This window comes from Atractosteus spatula, chromosome 4, assembly GCF_055471065.1.
Source record: "Atractosteus spatula isolate fAtrSpa1 chromosome 4, fAtrSpa1.hap1, whole genome shotgun sequence".
Classification (NCBI taxonomy): Eukaryota; Metazoa; Chordata; class Actinopteri; order Semionotiformes; family Lepisosteidae; genus Atractosteus; species Atractosteus spatula.
The window spans coordinates 21,000,134-21,016,806 of record NC_142709.1 but is presented as its reverse complement, the minus strand read 5'-3'; the positions used below and the strand labels follow the sequence as shown (position 1 = coordinate 21,016,806).

The 16,673-nt window shown below is 35.0% G+C and overlaps 1 pseudogene; it reads left to right on the top strand.

The window, feature by feature from the left end:
* The window catches only part of LOC148836012 (uncharacterized), a 71,620-nt pseudogene extending 55,169 nt beyond the window's left edge, over positions 1–16,451 (top strand).
* The last annotated feature ends 222 nt before the right edge of the window (positions 16,452–16,673 follow it).

The window sequence follows — 16,673 nt, the reverse complement described above, 5'->3', positions numbered from 1 at the left end:
GGCAATGCAACACTGTCATATCATATGAATAACAGCAAGTTTCTCTTCCTATCACAGAGAGCACTAGCACAGTCCCAATTATGCCTCTGCATAGCAAGAGACATAAGATTCAGAAATATGGTCTATTTCATTGAGTACCTATTGTTCTCTACCATACAGTCACTCTGAATATCATCATTCTCAAGCCTAGTAACAACTAGTGTATTTGTCAAACTAAATAAGTCACAAGTGCTTTCAGCTCTGGTATTGACCTAAAGTTTTTATGCATTTGTCCACATCACTCTGTACATGCAGATTAACAATTTAGGTTATATTAAGTATTTGTTAAATTTCACTACTGATGCAATTAAATGAGTTTTCTGACAAGTGATGTTTTCTACTATTCCATATATCCCCAACCTCTTGGAAAAGGCATTGCTTTTCTGTTGTAGTTTAAGAAAGATGACAAAATAGCTGACTTACCCAGTCCTCCTTAATAACAGTTCTAGTCATGTTCTGCACATGACATGATAGACTATTTTGGTTATGGCTACATTGCAAGCTGCAAATTGGAATAACCACTGGAACATAATCCAGTACAGTCTACTTCAAGTGTAAAGTCTAAAGCAAAATAACAAAACCTACCACTCTCCTTTTCAAGGCCAACCTGAAGTTTGTGGCAGATGTCACCAATTGTTTTATTATTCAGACAATGTTTTTGCTGACTTTGTGTGACAGGCATATTTCACAATCTACAAACCTGAAGAAAGGGTGTCAAGACATCCTTACTTAATTGCGTATCCTTCTTTCCTCTTATTAAAAAAAAACTAGGTGTATTGATAAGAGTAATCTAAATACTAAAGTATTTTTACTCCTGCTTGTCTTTGCACAATTTTAAGTATTTGATCCTCCTTTTCATGTATTTTTCACTTATAACCTTGCTCAAAGTTTAATGCCAACCATGACACTATGTACAGGTGTAGCAGTTCTTTTTCCTTTTGTCTTCGGTTGACCAAGTGTAAAATGAATGATGTTGCATGTGAAGAGTTTGTATTCCTCTTAATCTTTACTTTAAAATTATTTTATATATATAAAAATGAAGAGCAAACAGAATTCACAACACAATGCACTTCTTCACATAAGCATCACATGACAGTCTTCTGAGGAAAGCTTAAAGAAATACACTACTACTAAGAATGGATTGAATCATTCATTTAATAAGAATGGAAGAATGGTTACAAATGAGAGGAGGCCTTTTGCCTAATCAAGGCCATTTGGTAGTCAGTAGAAAATTGATGCAAGAATCTCATACAGCTGTTTCTTGAAAAAAACAGGCTATCAGGTTGTTAGCATGTTCCATACTGTGTAAAGAAGTCCTTCTTGTTCTAAGATTCACGTGTGCCTCATTGCAGTTTACACTTCCTCTCTTTAATTTCACAAAGAACAATGATATTCAAGAATCTGAAGCTTTGTGAATGTTTATTTAGTATTTATGTATAGTACGTTTGTTTCAACTTAAGCATATTGAGTTAGGGTCAGTCTCATGGCCACAGGACATGGATTCTAAGAACCCCAGTCAGGGAGAGGATTTAACTAAGGGGTAGCTGCAAAGGGAGAATGGGCTAGAGGTAACATGAATGCAACAAAATGCAACAAGAGGTCTTTGCTACAGTATGTATATAGTGAAAATCAGCAATGATTGTGATATAACAAATATGGGTGAAATATAGTCATCTTTGTTCAAGAAAAAAAAGTTTAGTTCTTTTAGTGTGTTAGTTTACTTGTTGCTCTTCTGAAAATTCATCTAATTTTTCTTACTCTTCATCTCATTTTTTATGCATGCTATATGTAGCTGCAGCTATGGTGGGTATGTCACAGAACAATACCTGGGTTTGAAAAAATACAGACTGAAACACTAAGAGAAAATTGGGGACATCAAAATGAAAGGGAATGATTGCAGATAACAAAAACAAGTAATTGATTTTTCTGTATTCTCACAAGAGAAGCTTAATTAATGAGTGGTCTGATAGCCAGCCTTCATATCAGCATTTTTAAACCCATGCTAATGAAAAAAAACCTAAGGGTTTCTATAGAAATATTTCAAATTCTCTATGGAAACTTAAAAGTCATCAATACATTATTTAATAATGCAGGGCTTCCTAGTTCCAGTCTTGGGAAATTTAGTGTCTTCAAATTTTTATTTCAAGTATTTATTAAATATTTAATTAAACTAATAATTTGCTCAGTTAAACTACTTTAATTGCTCTCAACTAAAAATTGCACATCTTAGGTCAATCTGGTAGTTTGAAAATCAACATAAAATCATAAGGTGTTTAAGGGGTGTCTACTTTCTATGTATGATCATCAGCAGGAGGCTCACAATACTGTATAGTCTGAAATGTACTGTATAGTCTGAAATAAAACTGATAACTTCCCTGAAATTATATACCTCCTTGAATTCAGTTAGGAAACAATTTGCAACTAATTTACATTACTAAACTATCACAAGGAAACTTTTTTGTAGAAGGTGCAATAGCATAATATGTAACAGACACAACATGTACTGTAAATTTATCGTGCCGATTAACATTTGTCATCAACAGGGGTCTACTGTGAAAGTCACAAGCTAGTAGTATTTGTGGCCAATACTGGACACAAAACAAGGTGTATATCTGCAGATAATTCTTTGTACCAGTTGCAGATGCTGTCTATGTGGGATTATGTGCCAATCCTCTCATTGAACCTTGATGAAATGTGTCTGTGCACTTGTCTCAAATATTCAACAGGGCCCAAGTAAGGTATTCACAGTATAACTGTCACATTCTCATCTCACAAAGACAGTCTTTGTTAAATGATGAGGACATGTGTTATCCTACAGTACTTTTGCCATATCAAAGTAAATCCATAGGAAGGGCAAGCAGTTTAAGTCGCAGAATTGTATTAATATAGCACCAAGCAGTCAGGATGCCATCAATCATTACAAAAGTAGTTCTGTACCAGTTAGTCACTCCTCTTCAAACCATCACACTTGGAACTGTCCATCAATTGGTCTGTTGTACACAACAATTAACATTCTGCATGTCTGTGCCATACTCACCAATATCCATCAGGGTCTATATTGATTTATCATTAATTAGGATTTGACTCCCCTGCTGGTACAGTAAGTCCACCCGGTTGCTCACAGAACCTCATTCTGTTGTGTTGAGGAGCATTAGTGAGCTCTCAACCTATGCTGTTTTCTGGTTGGTGAACAAAAATTTGTTGTAACCTGGCATTTCTGATGCAGTGGAATTGGAAGTGCAACAACCATTATAAAGATGGAGCATGATAATGTGTTAATCTTGTCTAGGTGTCATGACGCATGGTTTTCCAGATCATGGCCTATTATTGACAAACTATGTTTGTAACATTTTGCTGGGATATAAAATGCTGGCAATGCACAACCGAATTCCAAATGATGATGAAGGCCACTTTTAGTGTGTAACAGTTTAGTGCAGCTTTTAACATATCAATGACAAGAAGGCACTGTTCTGATTATTATCAGGATAAATTGGCTCCTTTATTTGTTTTTCACCAAGGTTGACACCTTGACATCACCTCATCGTCTAATCACTTCTCTAAATATTGAGGTGATTTAGGGGTTTTCAACAATAAAGTCTTTTAATTGTATCACAGTGATAAATGTTGAATGGAACAAAATTACATATAAAATATGCAATCAATATCCCAAATTCATACATTACTTTACATGCAAGTGCATTCATAGAGTTGTTTCTTTTAATGTTCAGTAGATATAGTATGTAACAAATGTGCAAGAACACGATAATTTACCAATCCTTTAATAACTATCATCTGTCTCTCACAAAATGTGTTATGGAATGATAGATATGGTTTTGATCATTATCCTTGTTTGGTTCAGCTTCAATTGGACTGCACAACTAAATGTGCCAAAGAAATTCTGTAGTGCAACTGGTAATTGAATGCTTTTTTAGACAACCAGGATGTTTAATTTTATTGGAAAACGCAACACAATTCAGCAATATCTCATCAAAAAAATGGTTTTCTCATTTCTCTTTGCAAATAGATTACAAATGTATCCACAGAGAAATCAATAAAATTTAACAGAAATGGACAAAGAGTGGGTCAGTGGCACGGTGGTTAGCCTTGCTGCTTCCCCATGTAGGGGTCCTGGGTTCAATTTCGGACCTCAGGTGCTGCATGATTTGTGTGATCCCCCCATGTTTGCATGGGTTTCCTCCTGGTGCTCTGGTGTCCTCTCACAGTCCAAAGGCATATTGTACTGGTAGACAAATTGGCTTTAGAAAAATTAACCCTGGTGTGTGTGGGTGTCTGTCTGTGTGTACCCAGCAAATGGACTTGCATCCTATCCAGGGTGTATCCTGCCTTGTGACTATTGCTTGCTGGGGTAGGCTCTAGCTTCCCTAAGACCCTAAATTGGATGTAGGGAGAAATGGTTAGATGGAAAAATGAATAAGATTGACTTTTACCATATTGTTAGAATCTACCAAAGAAATTGGTTTTCTTTTTTTATCCAGTTAAATATATGCTTTTTGTGGACAGACATATTCAAGGACTTGATTTAGATGCTGTACTAGCTTAGTTTGTTTATTTCATGTGCTCACAAAGAAACACAAACCTCTTATTGAATTTTTTATGTTTTGTAATTGATGCAATAAAATATGACTTCAAATTTTCCTAATACATGCTAATACAGTACATGCTAAATACATCACTAATCAAGCCTTAACATTATTCTCTGTGATACACTATATCACGTGATGTTAGTGCATTAGATGGAGGTAAGTTATGTCATTTATAAAAAAGGAACCATAAATCCTTATGGTATAATTTCCATTACAGGAATCTGATGGATTAGCACATTTGGGATCTACTTGTGTGGACAGTTGGGAGAGAACTAATTTAACTGCTAGTATTACAATAAAATTTTAAAGTTAGTGGTGCTTCACAAATTCCTCACTCACTCAAGGCTGGGTAAAACATTATGGTACAGTCCTTACCAGATTCACAGTCGCTCATTGGATCAGAGCTTATTCTGGCTTCTGTAGTTTTAAGTGGACTAGAGATAATGTGACCGCCACAGAATGGGGAACTAGTGTAACGAACAGTTCTTTCCGGACCCTATGCGGACGACACAGTCCGACGGAGTGGGGGAACACTAGGGAAAAGTCATGCAGGAAAACGGGGCTGAAGACAAGGGGGCGTGTCCAAGGTGCGCTGGTGCACGGGGGAGGCGTGGCGTGGCCGAGGCGAACAATCCCAAAGAGTAATCCATAGAGTATCCAAAACATGAAGGTAAGTCCAAAACCAGGAGATCCATCAGAGGAAGGAATTAAAAACCACGAAGGCCGGGTCGGAACCGGCGGACGGGGAACAGGAACGGGAACAGAGGTTAAAACCTTAACGGGACCAGGCGCTTCCTGGTCCCGGACTCGCATGATATGGAAATCAGATGCGGAGCCCGGATGAGCGTCAGCGCCTGGCTTTTAAGGTGGGCTGGGAATGGGGAACAGGTGCAGAGAATAAAGTCTTAGTGAAAGGGCTGGAGCACCCTTAAGGAGGGGGGACTATAGTCGTGACAGTACGCCCCTCCTTTTCAGGGCGGCTCCGAAGCCCTAAGAAAAAAAAAAGGGGAGAAAAAAAAAACTGATGGAATCCAGGCTGCCAGGGTGCCGTCCGCGGGGTCCAGGTGTTGGCTCTGCATTCTGTAACGAACAGTTCTTTCCGGACCCTATGCGGACGACACAGTCCGACGGAGTGGGGGAACACTAGGGAAAAGTCATGCAGGAAAACGGGGCTGAAGACAAGGGGGCGTGTCCAAGGTGCGCTGGTGCACGGGGGAGGCGTGGCGTGGCCGAGGCGAACAATCCCAAAGAGTAATCCATAGAGTATCCAAAACATGAAGGTAAGTCCAAAACCAGGAGATCCATCAGAGGAAGGAATTAAAAACCACGAAGGCCGGGTCGGAACCGGCGGACGGGGAACAGGAACGGAGGTTAAAACCTTAACGGGACCAGGCGTCTCCTGGTCCCGGACTCGCACGATATGGAAATCAGATGCGGAGCCCGGATGAGCGTCAGCGCCTGGCTTTTAAGGTGGGCTGGGAATGGGGAACAGGTGCAGAGAATAAAGTCTTAGTGAAAGGGCTGGAGCACCCTTAAGGAGGGGGGACTATAGTCGTGACAACTAGTCCATTGCCAGCAATGTTCTTCCCCAGTTATGGGTACAACAAGTAATGTCAACAGCAGAAACCTCAACCTACAACCTGACAGTTATGAGCCCAGGTCTGTGCTATGTACTGTTCATTTTGATTTTATGCATTTTATAACATACTTTTCTTCATTAATTACATCAGAAAGTGTGGTGTACTGTAACCATGATACACTTTTCTAAAGCTCACAAATATAAAATCTTTGTTTTCTTTCTGTTTTAGCCCTTTTTGTTTTTGTAATTAGATTTTGCATTTTAGATTATGCATAATGTTTTGTTTATTATATACAGTATATACATTGTGTCATTTTTTCTTTGGGCATACAGTACCTATAGAAAGTTTAAAAACCTAACAATTCTGAAAATAATTACAAATGAAACCCTAGAAAACTGCTTTGGATATGTAGATACACCCCTTAGTATTAGCAATTGTAAATTAGCTGTGGTGTAACCAGTTGCATTCCAAATTACTTAACAAACTTATTAGCCTCCACCTGTGTTCAATTGTAGTGATTCTGATTATTTCAGATCAGAATAAAATCAGCTATTCCTGTTAGTCTCTTCTGCTTTCAGATGCCCTAAATATCTTTTGGAACATGTTGAAGATTATTATTAAGAAGCGTATGGCAAAGACCTTACATAGATCAGAATGTCCCTCCAAAATGCATGATTGAGCAAGGGGGAGACCAATCAGAGAGTCCACCAAGAATCCAATGGCAACTTTGAAGGACTTTCATGAATTTATGTCAGACTGGTCTGAGTGTAAATGCCACAACAATATCTGCAGCTCACCATAATCCTGGGCTGTATAGGATGGTGGCAAGAAGAAAAGCCTACATTGAGACTTATTTGAGGTACTGTATGCAAAACACCACTGTGGAGATTCTGAACCCAAGTGGACAAAAAAAAAGTTTTGTGGTCTGATGAAATCATGATAGAACTTTTTGACTTGCAAATACAGCACATCAACCAGTTTAAAGAAAAACTAATGCCCTTTACAAGGCAGCTGAAATTGGGAAGGAAGTTTCCAATGACATGACATCAACCCTAAGTACAAAAAGATAAATGCCCTCAAGAAGCTCAGTCTGAACCCTGACCTCAGTCCATTTGAAAGTCCATCAGTGCTCCCCTCGCATTTTGAGTGAGCTTGAACAGTCCTGTTAGGAGCAATGAACAAAAATTGCAAAATCTAGATGTGATGCATTGGTACAGGCATTCTGTACCATTTTGACATTCAGTAGACATTCAGACATTCTGTACATTGACCACATACAGTTGAAATTTTCCTTTGGCCTCATTGAGACAACATACAGGTACAGACTGTGTCCAATGGACTTTACAATATATACAATCAATGCAACATAAATATCAATACAATACAATAAAAAGCATAAGTTTTAAGTGTCACATACTGTACAATACATGCTGTCAATACAGCGCTGTGAAGAAGCTCATACATCAGTGTTTAAAAGAGTAATGGCAGTCAGAATGAATGACTTCTTAAAATGTTTTTGTAGCCTTTGGTACTCTAAAACATTGAATAGTTGGTAGTTTTTTAAATTGGAAGTGAAGTGGGTGTGATGCATCATTTACTATTAGCATTATATTCCTGCAAACACTCTTAGTATACATGTGGTTCAGCTGTTCTGTTTCTGACCAATGATTTTGCTGCTAATCCTTGGGAGTTTAGCACTACCCCTAAAACCAAGATTCGATTACCAGGTGAAAATGTTAAAAGAGAGCACGCTCTCTACCAGACATGTGTACCAACTCAAGAATGTGTTTGCTTAGGTTACAGCTACTCAACCATCTCAAGAGAAATAATCTCTACGTGGCTTTTTTAAAAACATACTGTGTTGTCTAAGAAACATATATAAAACAAGGAACAATCTCCACAAGCTGACCATTTATATTTATAGGTTGAATTGTGGCCGGCTCAAATCTTCCTGAGTCTAGCAGTATTTATTTTGTTTATTTTTATGTTTATTTTCAGTCTTTGACCGGTTCCAATTAATAAGAGTTATCACTTTGTTAATGAAAAATGTTTGGTCTGGACTTAGACTTCCCTGCTGAAAGCTAACCAAAGCCATGTCGCCAGCATATTTAAATAAGCTAAAAACACCATAACTGATCTGCATTTCATTGATGTAGATTGAAAACAACACATACAATTACAGGACACTTGGTGATTGAACACATACTTGTAGATGTTTCCATCAAGTATTGACTCAAGAGTGGGTATACTTATCCAAAATATTTTTTCTAGATTTTGTGTTTGTAATTATTTTTCAGAATGATTATTTTTCACTTGGAGGTTGTGTGTTGCAATGTGTAAATGAAAGTAAAATAAATACTGATTTACTGTGTCTGAATTTCGGCCACAAGATGTCTTACATTGGAAAGGGTGTGTAGACTTTCTATAGGCTCTGTATGACACAATAGCAATTTGAGTTCAAAGTTCATTCTGATACATACTGATTTTGGGGTAGCGTGAGATGTTTCTAGAAGGACCCTTCATATTTAAAACCATCAATTTGTTTTTTTTTCTTTTGAAAGTTGAACCTTTCTAGTGACCCTGACAGAATATCTCACAGACAACATACACTCTTGTACACTGTGACTGTGATCTATTCCACTGTGGTAAGTGATGAATTTTGCATGAACTACCCTTTGAGAAAAGCTATTAAGTATGTGAACAAAAAATCTACATCCCTAAAAGTGCTTTCCAAGGGCTTTTAGAAACAGCAGTAGGTCAGAGGTTATTTGAGATGGCTTCATCTTGATAAAGGTTTTTATGTGTCACTTCACTTATTAAGTGTAGATGAATATGTTTTTGGAGCAAGACTGCTGTCTGCACATCCAAAGAAATCAAAATTATGTATGGAGAGGAATAAGCTGTCCTTTAGTAAAGAGCAATTGAGCAGTAGAAAAAACAGGAGAAACAAAAATGTTCATGTTTCATAAGCTACTACACAGTATATTAAATACAACAATTTAATCAAAACTGCTTTTACAGAAGATACTGCTATTTATATTTTAGGTTAAGTTATCTGATTGCATTTTATGTTTAAGGTGTTATTACTGTAAATTACTGATTTGTTTCTTTTAAAGCAACATTTGCAGATAAGTAAATGCATTAAATCAAAACTTTAACCCATTCTCCAAACAAAATATCAATGCAGTACCTGATAGTTGGTTTTCATTTTACTTTCATACAAAGAATCTACCAGTCAGAATGTCTCTTTTATGCTGTTGATTCATACCTCATGATTGGTTTTGGGTAGTTGGATTGTGCTTTTCTGTTAACATAACAGACTCTTCTGATTAGGTTTGAATTCCCTTTTCTCTGATTATTTAAATTATATTTTTGAATGTGTTTTTTATGAATGTGACAGGCAAAGGCAAAAGTAAGAGGGACAATGATTACCAATGCTAAGCAGCATGTTTTATATTAAGGCAGAAGAAGCTTGGATGTTTACATGGTTTTAATTGAAAATTGTTGTGTTTATATTACAACCTGTTAGTAGAGGGATAGCAGTAATTAAGGGTGGGGATTATTGAGCAACACCTCAGCATGTAGTAATTAATGGTGCTAGTTATTTGTGTTGCAATTCTCTATTATCCTGTGAACACAATAGATATTGTAGATAGGGAATGTTTTCTTCTCCAGAGAAACAGTCAGATTATTTTATCCACAATTTCTTTTTTATTTTGAGATGTATTTATTTTATTTGGGTTCTTAATCCAAATTGTATTAGAATTTATATACATCTTTATTGTCTTAATATGTTTGCCTTGCAAACATTAAAAATTTCTTGGCTAAACAATAAAAAATGTTGTGTACAATTTCATAATTGCTTCAGGCATGATGTGCACCAAATGAACATCAATACACTTAAGGGTGAAAATATAATTGAGAGATATTATATGATGGTAACTATTACAATGTGAACTGCCAACCTGAACATAAATTCTTATGTCCAGTTTTTATTCTTGGAACCAACCAAACAGACTATTTTCGGGAGATTTTTGAACAACCTTCAATGTATAAATAAGCCAAAAGAGAAAACATAAAACTAAGTCTTTAAAATAAAAATATGGAACAATGAAAATTGCAGTTCATCCTGTATGTCTGAGCTGCACTCCAAAGGGAATTGTTCTCCTTTCTCAACTTAACCACAGTTGTAATCTTATTTTCACTGAACTCTTTGGACTACTCCACCTTGTTAACTTCTGAAGACAGAACAAGTCCATTCATTATATAGCTCTCATGATGAATGACTTAGGTAGACAGTAAGGGAAAGCCTAGGTGTAAACACTCAACCTCTCATAAATCACATGGACACTGGAGTCTAGGCCTTTACCTAAACACAGTCCACTGTCTAAGAATATGCTGCACTACACTGATTTAGGAAATGTTGGGTAGTTGTCTAGGGATAGACCTTGGTTTCTAGCTATTACAATGTCTCTTAAGAATTGCTGTCTATTTTGAGAATTTTACTGAAGTTTCATAGATTTTTTTAACTGAGGGGTTATATTATTTATTATAACAAAAAGCTTAGTACTAATAATACATGATATGTATATATTTTCATGACAGTAAATATTTTCATTTCAGATGTAATCAAAGGACTTTTCTATATATGGGAGGGGACCTACTTAATCCAACACAGAAGCACAGTAACTAGCTGTATGTTTTGTATGTTCTAGCATGAATATAATATGTTTTATTTCTATTCTAGCAGCTGTACTACTCAACATATCATGAGAAGAAGTTCAAATTTATTTCAATTGAATTGATGATGAATGAAAGGCCAGACTGTACAAGCTCACACTGTAATTTAGCCAAGACTCTGCAGACACCATCATTTACACCAGTAATACTACATATTCGAAAAGAGCCATTGTTTTTTTTTTTAATAACCAAGCAGTCAGGACCTGGGTTTAACATCTCATCCAAAGTAAACATCCTTAAACAAAACATCCACAAGCACTAGAGAGGCAAGAGCGCCCCCTAACTGTCTACTAACACTGCCTGTAGCAGGAACCTGATTTTCTACAACTCTCAAATTGCAGTATTGACCAGGCCAAGCTTTGTACTATATGTCTTCTGAGATCTGACAATGTCACACTTTCAAGGTTAGGATGTCATTATCTGTATAAATTAAAATGTTAAAAAAATAATTTGAAAGCTTACTGTTAAAGATAGGTAAAGAGGGGAAAATGAAGCAATCTGTATTAAATATGATTCAAATACTTATTTCAGTACATACTTAAGTATATAAAATATGGTTTATCACATACAACAAAAGATGTGGATTGGAATGTAAATTATTTATTTAGAAGTTATTTCTGTGTTTTGCATTAAAAATATGTACAGTGATTTCTTCCCATTCAATGATCTATCATTAATTCGTTGTGAGATTAATAAGTGCTACTTGTGATTCATTATTAAAATTTCTTCATCTAGTCTCTCTATATATTACATTTTCAAACTTTGAAAAGAGTTTCTATTACTATGTGTGTGCATGTTATGCAGCTACCATTCGTAGTCAAAACACTGCAATGAAGATAATTTATTATTTTAAATGACCTAATCAATAAATTTAAATCTGAAAATTATTGGTGATATAGGATGATTTACAGTTTTCTGTAGCTTTTCTTGCAAAGCTTAAACTCCACAAAAAATGATTTCCAGAGGTCTGTTCTTTTATTTCTATTATCCTTTGAATTTCACATTTACTGTACATTTACACTTATTTTCTTGAACCACTTCAGCACATTTAATCTGGAGAAGTGAGGTTTCTTTTGATGTTCTTTTGTGTGTTGCTGTAAATAGTGCTGACTATATTTTTAGTTTCAGTTCTGACTTGCAGCCCCTTCTCTAGAAAAAAAACATAAATAAAAAAGCACAGTGCTGTGCATGCAACAAATTAAATTTTACGGTCATACCCTTTTCTAAACTAATTATACACTAAAGAAACCTTTAGTTTTGAAATGACTATCCCAATTTCAGAGATAATTTCAAGTTCAAATATTGACTTCTGTTGTTTTTTTGGGGTATTCATTTAAAAATTCACTTACTCAGTACAGGAGTGTATACTTTCAAACAGGTGCAGAAAAACAGAACCTAACACTATTTTTCTGTTAATGAGTGCAGGTGCAGGCTACTTATGGTTTAATATGTTTACCTTCTGTACCATACTTATATCCTTTCAGCTGTCTTCTGGTTGTTCTACATTTTTGATGTTCAGTTAAAAATACTGTTGACTGAAAAAAGTATTACAATAAATGCCATAGAGCCTCAGTTTTTCATTTTTTTTAAGGAAAGGTTGTACAGTGGTTGAATGGAGCCTCTGTCTGCAAAGAGATTAAAAGTTCAAATGTATTACCCCTGCCATTTATAAAAACTGGAATTCAGTTAGAATAGCTTGTAGCAGATCTAACAAGGTAAGTCACCAAACAGGGATAGAAATAATTTTGCACGCTGAGAATTGCAGGTAATTTTGGAGATGGGTCAAAGTGCCTACAATGTTTAGAAAGAAAGGCAATTACTCTAGGCTATCTTTTCAATATTGTAAATTGAATGACTTGTCTCATTTGTCTCAGACTATTTTTACCATAAAAATAAAACAATAACCCACCAACATATACAAATTAGTACAACAGATATAAAAAATGCCTTAAATTAGGTCAAGTTATTGCATTGTCCTTTTCAACTGTTTATGGGAAATTTGTATTACTAATCATGGTATTATAATTCCCCTGCTGCCTGTATAATGCAAAACTGCAAAGCAGAAAAGAAACAAAGAGCCAATGTCTGTATAAAACAAAACACAAAATAGAAATGTTTTTTAAAGGAAAAAATAAACACAAAAGACAAATTGAATCAACTCTGTAAATATATTCTAAGAAATCAATTGAGTTCATTTGGAGTGAAAGAACTGATTTCTTATTACAGACTGATAATCTATAATTTGTAATACAGTGTTAATTATCAATAAGTCAGTCAGTAAATCAATCAATCAGTTATTCTTATATAGTATCTTTCAATACAGAACATTCTCAAGGCATTTACATAAAATTTAAAATAAAACAAAACAGTAACGTCATACAGGATATACCAAAAAACAGATATAATTGAAAAAATTAAAAGAAAGAAATATAGATTAAAAATAGATTATAAATTAAAGACCATTGTAAACATATACTGTACATTTTAAGGCAAGATTCATAAACATCAACAGAGGGCACTGTACATATTTAATATGATTAGTAAGTGTATTCCAAAGACAAGGGGCTACCATTGAAATAGCTTGATCCCTTTGGAATGTTAATCTAGAACTAGCTGAATGGAGTGAGTGAAGGGGGATAATAACATTTGAAGGTACACAGGAGATATACGATATATAGATAGATATACAACATACGATGCCTGTTAGGTCTACAAGAGAATATTAAAATCACACACAAGCATAGGAAAAATATGTTCAATTTTTTAGTCTTGGTAAGCAGTTGAGCAGCACAGTTCTGGACATACTATGGTTTCTGTAGTAATTTCTTTGATGAACCAGCTAGTAAGGCCTTGCCGTAGTTCATATTGAGGAGATAAAATCATGATTTCTCAGCATCAGTAAGAGAAAGAATTGGTCTTAAATGTTTCACAAGCGGGAGAACGATGAGTTGTGCACTTTTTAAATGTAATTCAATAGATAAGTATGAGACAAAAAAGTTTTTAACAGAATTTGAAGAGTCAGTTTCTGTATCACCGTAAGTGAAGGTTATTTAGAAAGAAAATCAATTTAAAGTGATAATTTAATGTCAAGCTTTCAAATTGCGTTCAAATCTTTATTATGCTGTTATATGTAATTGAAGTAGAATGAGTGGGAAGTTGAAGTAGTATGAGTGGAAATTATGAAGACTTACCACCAGAATATTGATACTACATTGCTTCTTTGATGGATCTAAATAATTCAACACTAAGTGAGAACAAAATGACATTACTTCTAAAATACATTACATGTAATACCATTACTGAATATAAGCCATATTTTATGATATATATATATTAATTTGTAAGTGGTGTTGTCTTAACATTATTTTTTGTATATACAGTACATTTCAATTTTATTACTAATAATTTTGTATTTCAAGTGAGTGGCCATAGTTTATGCTGGAGTGGGACAGAAAAAAATATCTTTGATGGGCTGTCCCAGATGTGCAGCTGTGAATGAAGTGAACAACCTCCTACATGAAAGGCATTTCAGAAAGAAATACTTTGAAATTTGATGTCCATCCCAGGGAAAACTTTTAATCTGAAAATGTCTATGTACTATACTCTGATTTAGATGTTTTAACCAACCATGCAGATCCCTTCTCCTACATGTAAAGGCTTAATTGTAAAGTACTTTATGGAAACTAAGCACCAACTAAAATATATGTTTTTTTTTCCTTTTCAAGAAAGTTCTAAAGACTGGTTTCAAAATTCAGTGTATATTTTTGATGTTTTATTAAAGAACCATTTAATAATAAGCAATACCTCCACGGAACACGTCTCTGTATATTAAGCTTCAAAGATATGGAGAGATTCACTTTATTCATAAATAATACAAAAAGTACCTCTAATGTGCAAGACTAATGTTGCCTTACTTTTCTGCAAGTTCATACATATCTAAAATATGCCATACACTATTTTTCCCTCTGTCCCATTTTTTAGTCTATTTTTAAATCAATGGCTTAAGCCTACATGGGTGACATTACTTAAAAAGGTCATATTTTAGATATAGTGTTCATGTAATACAACTCTTTCAGTCCTGGCTAATGTCACAAAAATGACAAAGTGGCTTACAGGAGCTTTTAGAAGGAAAAAAAAAGTGCACATATTGGGACACACAGACTCAAATGTAGTTTATTTCCAACCAAATCTAAGTCTGATGTTTGGCTCAGGTCCGCTGAGTTTTAAACCCTGCAGGTGAATAGAATTGATTCCAGTTCAGGCAAACAAAGCTTTCAGCATTCGTACCCTTCAGTCATGGAATGAGATTGCACTGAGATTAGACACTTAAACATTATTACACTTTCAGTTCCAGAAAACCTAAGTTTGGAAAATAGCTCAAATTGTATAACTGATAGATACAATATCTAATGTAGGTTTGTGATTGGATAAAGAGCTAATTAATATTCACACCTGTAAACCATTACAACAGCTGCTGCTCTTAACTTCAGATAGTTTGGATGAGGCAATCATTATTTTTCTCATTTTACCTTTTTATAAAATAGAGTGTGTTATGTTGTATTGTATATATCTGTCACAATACAAATATGACTAAATGACTTGATACAGCACCCTGAACCTATTCAGTTTTGTAGAATGAGGCTAATTATTTGAAAATTATATATAAGAAAATGAAATAGAAATAACTTTAAATAAACACTATTCAAAGCAAACAGGTCATAGTCAGCTGGTTATGCCAGAACAATATATTGGTCAGATCGGTTAATTAGGTAAAGTCAACTTAGGAAACCCAGAAGGTGCATACCAACAGACTGAGGGAATGGCACATTAGAAAATCCAATGGTTGAATATCGTGGGAAAAAAAACACAGGAACTCATAGTGCAGTTGGAGAACTCTTTGGGTAATTGAAGTGAGGTGGTGAACTCTGGAGATAATATACTGTAAATATTGCATCTTACTGAGATTTTTAAATGGTTTATATGAGGAGATTCTGACACAAGCTATATATTCTATATATATACTGTAATATATCTTTAGAACTATAGATTTAAATATATTTATTTATTAAAATAGTTGTGACTAGGTAGGTTAGTATAGCAATGTGTAAAATCTGTGATTACAATAGCAGGATACTGTATAAGACTAGAGACTGTGACCTGGAAATCCTGAGTACAAGAAAGTGATCTGGAAACTTTATCAAAGACTTCGGAAGGAATTAATAAGAAGATTATTTCTCAACCATTTAAGAGAGAAATATAGAAAAAGAAATTGCAAAAAATATATTTTTTATATATATTTTTATATATAAAAAATAAGCATTAAGATCTATTGCTTAGTAAATGAGGATTAGTGCCTCTTTAACTTGTTCCTTAGGTATTTACATGAAAAACAATAAATTTGCATCTCATGTCTGAATGGGTTTGCAGGGACCTGTACATAGTAAGAGTGGATGACAGGTTATGTGATGAAGAAACTGTAGATGAGTGAAGATTTCACAATTGAAAAACGACAAAAGAAAGTAACATTACAGCTACTTAACTAGGCCTCCTGGAGCGTCCACAGTGATAGGGGCTTCAGTTTCATATGACTCTCCTGCTGAGACTGTAAACAACATAATAAAGCTATGTGGCCAGGGATGAAAGTCTCCCAGAAGCATTGTATGTACCTGATGGCCAAATGTGGTGTGATGTCACAATCAATTTTATACTC